Source organism: Gossypium arboreum, chromosome 12 (genome assembly GCF_025698485.1).
Source record: "Gossypium arboreum isolate Shixiya-1 chromosome 12, ASM2569848v2, whole genome shotgun sequence".
NCBI lineage: Eukaryota > Viridiplantae > Streptophyta > Magnoliopsida > Malvales > Malvaceae > Gossypium > Gossypium arboreum.
Genome location: NC_069081.1, coordinates 103,142,084 through 103,152,522, shown reverse-complemented (window position 1 = coordinate 103,152,522; position 10,439 = coordinate 103,142,084).

Sequence of the window (10,439 nt, the reverse complement as noted above, 5' to 3'; positions counted from 1 at the left end):
TGGTGATGATCCTTGATGATCCCCGAGCTTTCAGTAGCTTTGATATCTATAAAACGATTGAAAGACACACAAAATAAGCTTTTAAAAGCTTAGTAAGCTATATACAAATAAACTTATCATATAACACAATTATAAACCTAATCATTCATGCAATTCATGACCAAATACTATCACTTACTACATAGTTCATAAACAATTCACATAATCCGAATTCATTTGCTCATATAGCATATTTTCTCATACTTATATCATATATCATCACTTGCACATGTATTTACCTTTTATTCTCAAACATAGTATACATTTCAAACGTACCTGATTCGGATGCATATTTCATATATTCATTCTTTTCTCGAAATGCTCGTTGAACTGTTCAGAATCAATAAGGATACTCAGATAGCTCAGAAGGATTGTACAATGCCAACGTCCCAGACATGGTCTTACATGTAATCAAATATCGATGCCACTATCCCAGACAGGGTCTTACACGAAATCAAATACGATGCCGATGTCTCAGACATGATCTTACATATAAATCATAAGTCGAAGCCAACGTCCCAGATGTGGTCTTACACGAAAACACATATCAGATCCTATGTCATGACATATGTATCTTAACTATTTCTATGATTCGTACGAGACTTTTCGGACGTCGAAACTTTGTTGATATTTTCTCGGATACCTCATACTCAACTCATATAATCATTCATAATTTTTCAAGAGCATATAAACAATAATAATTCAACTCAAAACACATTTATTTGTATATCGACTTACCTCATACGGATTCGAACGAACGGAATCGACTACTCAATGACTTTCGACTTTTTTCAGTCTAATCTCGTTTTCTTTTGTTCTTGATCTATATAAATTCAAATTTAACTCTTTTATTCACCAAATCATTCAATTCAATCCAAAAACACATAATTATAGAATTTTACAAATTAGTCCTCACATTTTCACATTTTAACACTTTAGTCCCTAATTCATAAAATCACAAAATACACGAAATTTCAATACACACTTGCTTAGCCAAATATACATGGTGTTCATATAAGCCCATATATTTTATTTATTTCACATTTTAGTCCCTTAATTTTCTATTTTTACAATTTAGCCTAAAATGCTCAAATTCATCAAAAATTCAAAGACAAAATATGTCAACCCCACACATATCTTTCATTTTCCATCAACTAACATTTCAAAGCTCACAAAATCAACAATGGAATAACTCAAAATCATCATCAAAATCAGAAATTGAGACATGGGCTTGATAGAACACAAAGCAACAATCACAAAAACATAAAAATTATCGAAAACAGATCAAAAACGGACATTTAATCAAACTTTAGCATGGCCGAACCCTAGCTCAGGTTTTCTTTCTTTTTCTTTGATGAATTCGGCTAGGATGAATGAAAATAACATAATTTCATGCTTTTGTTTTAACTAAATTAACATTAATAATTGGTTTACCATTTTGCCCTTACATTAAAACATTAATAAACCTTTATATAATGTCCAACTAAGTCATTTGATACATTCTATAATCAAATAACCACATAAGGACCCCACAAATAAAAAGCCATAACAAATAGACACATTTAACAAATAGCTAGCCATTTTTACAATTTACGCGATTAGATTATTTTTATCAAATTAAGCACACAAACAATCGAATTTTCATACGAAACTTTCACAGATATCAATTCACATATAATAAGCATGAAAAATAATATTAAATATTTTTTGACTCGAATTTGTGGTCCCGAAACTACTATTCCGACTAAGGCCTAAACCGGACTGTTACACATTGTCTCCCTCAAACACAAATAAATCTTTTCATAGAAAAAATTCAACACTCAACAAAAAAAAATTAGGAGAGAATATTTAAGGGTTGAGGGGTGATGGCCAAGAGAGTTTATGGAGTAGGGGGAGCAAAACCCCCTTTTATATAGGCAATTGGGTGCGCAATAATTGAAAAAAAAAAGAGGTAACTGACGAATCTGAAATTATCTTGGGATTCTCGAGATGTCTAAAAACTTATCCTGGGATGGGTGGGCAAGAATTAAAAAAAAAAGATGTAACAGATGAATCTAAAATTATCTCGGGATTCTCAGGATGTTTGAAAAATTATCCTGGGGTTTTAGAAAGTTTTCACTGGTTGGGGTGGGGGTTGTGAATGGGAGGGGAAAACATGCCCCACAGGATGCATTTTCAGTTGAAGTGGTAGAAATGTTTATTGAAAGTGCCTTGTAGGATGTGTTTTCAGCTGAAATGGCTGTCATACAAACCGAAAGTGTTGGGAAATGTACTCGTATTGTAGTAAACATGTAATTATTTTCTATGTATTTGAACGATGGATAAATAAATAAAGTTAAATTCATATTTCACTATTTATATCTTTTGTGTTTCCTTCTTTTATGTTCTGCATACATAATGAAATTGTGACAATCAAATATTAGCTCATTGATTGTCTAAGTTCAAGCTGATGATAAGTGGCATTGTAAGAGTGTTTACATTGCGAGAAATATAACTTACTTTACTAGATAATCTAAATAAGTCTGTAATCTCATAAAAGAATCAAAGTGAGCATTTGATTTGAATACATAGAAGGATTATGTCATCTACAATTCCAATTAGAGAGATTTCTAGTTTTAGCTATCAGAGTAGTTAAGTCAACGGGTCGAGACATAAATGTTTTCATTCGAAGAATAATACATTGGACTAGACCCAAGTTGAATTAATTCTGAATCCGTTTGTGAATTGTAACACCCCCTAACCCCGAATTGTCACTGAAATAGGGTTACGAGGCATTACCAGACATATCAGACAACTTACGAATAATTCACAAATAAAATAACATTCATAGTATAATTTAATAACTAAGTCCCTATAATGAACTCTCAAAGTCTAAAACATGTATTAAAAGTGAAACAAGACTCATTCAAGTACTCTGGAATTTTTTTATTATTATAAATTTCGACAACATTTCTACTTATTTTTACATGAAACCTCCTGCAATTAAAACCGTATCCACTTCAAACATAACCAATTCAACCAATTCTTTTCACATACTCATTTTCTATTCTAAATAGCTTCTAATCAAACTCAAATCAATATAATATCAGTTTAAATTTATCAATGTACTAATTAAATTGAAATGGATAAACTTCTTTCATTATAATTCTTAGACTTGTAATACTAACATTTTCAATCATTTATATTCAAAACATAATAACATTTATACACATTCTATGTACATGCCACGTTACCAAAAGAAAATATACATCACCAAAAGTTTGCTGAAGTCGGGCTGGCTTTGGATGTTGGTTCAAGATTTGACTTCTACAACCTGCATACGAAAACAACCGACATTGAGTATGCATATACTCGATGGTATCACTATAATTCAATTTATAATTAAATACATTAAATCACACACATACTTTTACATTACAATTATCATCACTTAATAAACAATTCAATCTTTTATGTTATCATTTGAATATATATATCATTCTTATTTCTTTAGTGCAATTCTCACTTTTCACATATGCCATATCATTCAAATTTAGTTTTATCAGTAAATTTATTTCATTTGTCCCTATTAACTTGACCCGGACTTGGCGGATACACGGATTCCAACCAACACACCAGTACGGCACATTGTGCCTTAACGGTACACAGTACCTAAACAAGAATCGAGAACGGTAGCGATATGATAATAGTAATAAGATTCAACACACAAAGTGTTTAATCGAATGATAAGATAATAGTATTTGACACACAAAGTGTCAAATCGATATGAAAGATGATAATAATAATAGTAGCAGCACATAAGTGCTCGATCGAGAAGTCGACAAGAACCTGTACTCTTCCATATCCTATGGCATGCCAATTATATCCGACTAGTCCGACTAGTTAATAGGGTATTCAAATTATTTTTCAGTACAATTTCCATTTCGATTCAATATTAATTATAATTTATTATTTCAATCAATTTTTCACAGTAATTTAGTAATCCGTTTCATCAGAAATTTTATAGTTCAATGCAGTATACGTAACAATATTTAGTAATTTCACAGTTCAATTCGATATTCAAAACAATATTCAGTATCTCATAATTCAGTTCAGTATCAATCTCAATTTTAATACCCAATCACAAATTTTATCAGTTCATTAAATACTTACCTTAAAATACTTACCATACATACATATTAAATTAAACACATATTAATTATAAAGCTTGAGTTATAGTGACACAAACCAGAATTCTCTTCGGATTTAATCCTCGACGATCTTTTCTTTTTCTTTTTGGGCCAATGCTTCAGGGTCGATATTAGCTACGAACAATTAAAATAATTTCACAATCATTAACACAACACAATTTAATTGCTGAAATTTTTATCTAACTTTTACTTTAATTCCAATTTAATCCTAACTAAACTTACTTACTTTCTTAATTTAATTCACTCTTCATTTCTATTCAAATTTTGTCTAAACTCAAACTTAACTATTAAATTTCCAGCATATTTTTCTAATTTTGAAATTTCTTCAATTTAGTCCCTACATCATAAAACTTATAGCTTCTTATACAATTTAATCCCTTATTCAATTCTAACTTAAAATTCATTCAATCTAATCCCTAATTCCATAATTTGTCCAACATAAACCCTACTTGAAAACCTATGAACTCTTGAAATATCAACTTAATTTCAATAAAACCTTGCTTTAAAGCTTCTAAAACATCAATATTAACTAAAAATGACTTAATTGACTTACCAATCGAAGCTTCAAACTTCAAATCTCTAGTTTTTCCTTTTTCTTTCTATTTTTCTTCCCTGTTTTCGAATGCTTTATGTTTCTATTCTTTTTGTTTCTTTTTCTTTTATCTTTTATTTACTTTATTTATTTAATTAGCATACATTATAATATATTTATTTTAAATATCTATTAAGTATTTAATCAAATACATACAAATGTACACCACCAATACCATACACATGTCATCATTTATTTATTTATTTATTTACAAAAATCTAATAATTTAATTATTTAATTATCAATAATATAATTTAATCTAATTATCTATTACTTTAATATTAAGTAAACAAATTATTTTATAACAAGTGCACATGTATCTATTTATTACAAATGTACCAATGTTTTTATTACAATTGCCATTATTCAATTTGTTTATTATACAAAAATATCGTAATTTAATTATTTAATTAACAAATATCTTTATACTTAAATTATAAGTAATTTAAGTATTTAAATTACAAATGTACTAATATTTTTATTACTATACAATTCTCTACTATTTAATTTATTTAATAATAATACTAATAAGAATATAAAACCATAACAATTAATAATTATAATAATCAATTATATAATATAATATATATAATCTAAATAAAATCTTAGATTTTAATACATTTATGCCGCCTCAGCCATTACTTAATGGCATATTTGCCATTTTGGCCCTTTTTACTTTATATTGCTTTAGATTTAAACTTTTACCTCTTATTCAATTTAGTCCTTTTTGCTAATTACTTAAATTAAGCTAAATTCACCTAATTAAAACCTAACTAGACACACCACTAAACTCATAAATATTTTTAATAATTATTTCTAAACCCGGTTCACTACGTCAAAGGCCCGATAATATACTTTTTCAATGCCTACGGATTTTGGGTCGTTACAGAATTTCACTTGTGACGTTCATGGTATGACTTACCTAAATCCTAAGTTAGTCACTGATTATGCATATGTAACTCATGTGCTTTGATATAAGTGGAGGAGATGATTGAGCCGATAACCAGTATGTTGGGTTACATGACTTTACTAACAATAATGGAATTCATAGCTAGATTAAAAAGTTAACAATATTCTCTCATTGGCATTGGGTGGATTGATAAATATAGAACATGACCACGGGTTGTTTCTTCTCGAACGAGCAATTTATTACAGCTATTAGTTGACAATGATCATATTAATCATTAAGAAGATACAATAATGACAGTAAGATAAAATATGATTGTATTGAGTGAATGAAATTTAACTCAAAGAAATCAAGGGTATCATATAAGAGTAATACACACATGACAGGGTCATTGGACAAAACAATTGGATGAATTGCTTTCATAAAGAGTATATGTTAAGGAGTTTTCAATCAAGATACTTCTTGTGGATTGACTTCATGATTAAGTAAATTGCGAATTATTCGAACGATCCTTATGAACATAATTGCAATTACTCGAGCCTAATTGTATATGTCCGATTGGTCCCTTTGCTAGCTCAACAAAAGCTTGATTGGACTGCATTTGAATAAAAAAATTCTACGACTTTGAAAATAATTTAATTGAGCCGATTTATTCAATGTGGAATTGAATTAGGCAATCGTGAGAATTATTTAACTAAAAAAATTGATTAAAGAATTATCTAGTGATTTTTGGAAAAATTAATTTTGATCAAGTAAAATTAAATTAATCAAATTATTTAAAATAAATATGATATTTTTGGAAATTAATTTTCAAGTCAGACAATTGGCCCAATAAGTAATTGAACTTGAAAATTGGGCCTGAGATTGAAAATTGGAACTAAGAACTAAAAACCAAGATCGAGACCCAAAACCTGTTGAAATGGACTGGAATGTGAAATTAAGCTAGTATATAAAATTCGGTTGACTATCTAACCAACGGTTAGATCGAACCAGTCATGCCATCACTGACCCAGATCGAACCAGCAACACATGAACCGACTTGGGGTGCCGTGAGGGTGTCGCACCTGTGTTGACACCACCGGGCACGACAATGCCAGCGGTTGTGACGATGACATTTCAATGGCTGACAGATGGTTAGCAACAGTGGTTCTTCGATGGTTGAGCAGTGGAAGAATTACACTACTACTAGTAGACTCTACCGGATAATTTGTTTTCAGAATAACTATTCTAAAAATAATATTATTTTAATAAATTTAATATTAAATTTAATTTAATACTTATCTTGATAGCATTATATTAATTTAATATTAATTTTAATATTAAATTAATATTTATCTTATAGATAAATATTCTATTAATTTAATAGATTTAATATTAAAGTAATTAAATTTGATCTTAGTTGAACTTTCTAAACTCTCCTATATAAAAGGGCATTGGGTCCTTATTTGACATGGACTTGAATTTAAGAGAAAATTATAGAGAGAAAATTTTTTGAAGAAATTATTTTAGAAGATTTCTAGAGATATTTTTCTTATTTACAACTTGACTTAAAAGTTTAAAGAAATCGTAAAATTACTCTACTAGTAATTTTGTGATTTTTTTTATTCAAAACGAGTTTACACTCGATAGGCGTGACATTGTGGATAGCAGATAAAACTACTCAGTTGAAGCGTTCATCTTAGACGAATCGAAAAGGTACAAATTTGATTAAGTGTTTATTACTTTAAATATTACAACTAAATTCTTGTTTTTGAAAAAAAATCTTAAAATTCTGGTTTTTCCCTTAAACTTATTTTGGTTGCGCTTCCTAAACCCGTTTTTTCAGTAAACCTTCTATAATGAAATTTCGAGTAGACTATTAGTATAAGAAGATTTGCGTAAGGATAAGATTGTTTACGTTATAAAGCTGAAAAATCGACCTAACACACTAAATTAGATCAAGTAAAGTTTGTGGTTGTTGTTATTGGATTATTAGTACTGTTTTTTTTTTTTACACAATGTTTTCGTTTTAAACATGTGAAACAAGTTATTTGGTTGAAGAATAGTGGATGAGTTAAAGCCATTATTTATTATGATTGCGAAATTTATAAATTTGATATTGGGGTCGATTTTGCATCAGTCCAAACAACGGAAATGACTTTCAACTGGACTATAAATTGTTGGAGCTTCAGTTAAGAATTAGGTGAAAAGTGAGAAGTTCAAATAGAAGAAGAATTTCAAGCTTAAAATATAGATATCTAGCGTTAGTGGACCCCGTTAGGTACGGAATATTTGAGCTTAAAAGCGACAAGACGATCAAGGTGATGCTCGAGACACATTACTCTAGTGAATCAGTATGTGGAGTTTTTTGACGTTGATGAAGGTGGCCTGAGTTCAACAACAGTTCCAGTTAATGCTGAAACAGAATATAAAGTTAAAATTCCAACCACACGGTTGTGTGGTGGGTTCACAACATTATTGCAAAGCTCTCATTTTGAAATCTCAGAATCATCAATGAGAAGACAATCATTAGTTTCAATCCTCGATTTCAAATTTGATGCACAGTCCGTTAGCAGTTAGGGTTTGTTGGTAAACGTAACTTTAACACCCCGACACAATATTTTGTTAGTGTTTTTGATTTCAAATTGCAAGCATCGATGTTCAACGTTCAAAACACTTATACGAGTATGTCATTAAGTTATACCAGTGAGCAACTTGTAAGTGAATTTGGTTGTAACTAAAGCTACACAAGAAGGGATGATGTACCCCTTATAACTTGGATCAGTGAAGGGGCATTCAACCTTAGACTTGCAACTGGAGTTGATAACGAAGAGGGATCTAAATTCAATAACAATCTAATTTAAGAGTCTAGGCTGGATAGTTTGGAATTTGCATTGTTTTTTGAACCAAAGCTGGTTCCTACTGAACTAGAAGATAGTGGTTCCAACTGTGAAGGTTCGACTAATACTGGAGGAATCTATCTGGATTTCAAGCCATATGCACCTCCAACCCATATGCATAATGTCAACCTTGATACTGAATGTGTGTTAGAATTTCTAGAGCTCCTTCATAGAAGACTGGACTATGCGAGTTCTTCATTAAATGTTGACAATTTACAAATTGGCATGGAGTTTTCCTCATAGAAGACCGCTGCAGTGAAGTAGTACAACATCAAGTATGAGGTAAACTTCTATGTTACAAAATTCGTAGATTATAAAAAGAAAAGTATACATTATTGATATCAAATACATTATGGATGGAAAAAATTAATACAATACAAATTAAAAGTTAGTAAACTAAATGATGATTTATATGGCAAAACTTTTGCAAAAAAAAAATCATCAATGTTGTCGGGCTGAATGTGTGCCATAACCTGGTGGGTGTTCGTTGCAAGATAGAGTTCTTTATAAAAGTTGGGTTCCAGCTCATCATCTTCATCGTCTTCGTCTTTACCTCTAGCTCTAGCTCTATCTCCTTCTTCATCTCTTTCCTTTGTGGTTGAGTGTGGTGTCCTCTTATATTGCCATTGTATGTCTTGCGTTCTACTGACAAGTCGTTGCGAAGATGAGCCACTTCTGTAGAATAGTGACACTGAGGGTGTTTGCGACACTATTGACAGATAAGTGTATGGCGTCGCATAACCCGATTACAGATTAAATGTTGAAATTGTTAGAGGTGACAAATACGTTGGTGTTGTTGTCAGCATTAGTGTGTAATATAGTGTCAATGACAGAGGTAGTAAAAAAATACTTGTAGATGGTGTTGAATCAAGGTATGCTGGTGCATAGTGTGGTGCTTGTGTAAAAATAATAGGGCTAGTGAAAGCATCACCAAAATAATATGAATCATGTTGACGAGAAGGTGGTGCAGCTTTCGGTGCCTCGTGTTGGGTTGGAGTTGATGATGACTCCATTGAGGCATGCACTCTTAGCCTAGGATTAATGTGGTGTTGTTTTGGCCTCCTAGTACGATATTGCCTAGTCTTTGCCTCTTCTAACAGAATATATGGCTTACCGTGATGCCTAAACCATGACATGTAGTCTAGAGAGGTAGTTAATTCCTAGGCAAAAAATGGTTTGTGGCTAGATCTAAAATCGTACCTATGCTCTCAAATGTTAATACATTGCCCATGAAATTTAGGTTAATCTTTGTTGATTCTTCTCCGCAAATCGACATTGTGCAGTGCTTCAATGTCTTGGGGTGATGGTGGAATACTTTGCCTAAACCTGATTTGGTGTATCACTCGATTAGATTTGTACATCTCCATCGTTGTGTAAACTACCAATGACACATTCACATAACAGATGTTAGGATTAACAAAAAATTTAGCCGAGATGTATGCTTGAATTCTCAGATCGGCATATATATTCATTCAAACTATAGTACAAAATAATAAAATTTATTATCTACATAATATTAAATTTCAAATCCTTAGGTAAATATTATATAATTGAAAATTTTAAAAACTAAGCTCGGCTTTTGATCATTGATCTAACAGTAGTCGGATATCTTCGAGCTCCTCTGCTATGACTCATGCGATTGTCCCACTAATTCAAATAATGTTATTTAACAATATAATAAGGAAAAAATTATGATAACTCTATTATTAAATGAATTTTACCTTTACAAGTGAGAAAGTATAAGGGGCGTCGACTCGAGGATATAAAAATGGTAGCCGATACCATGCCCATGACTACAGAAGGAGCATGCAACCTCCAATTTTAATTTTTTG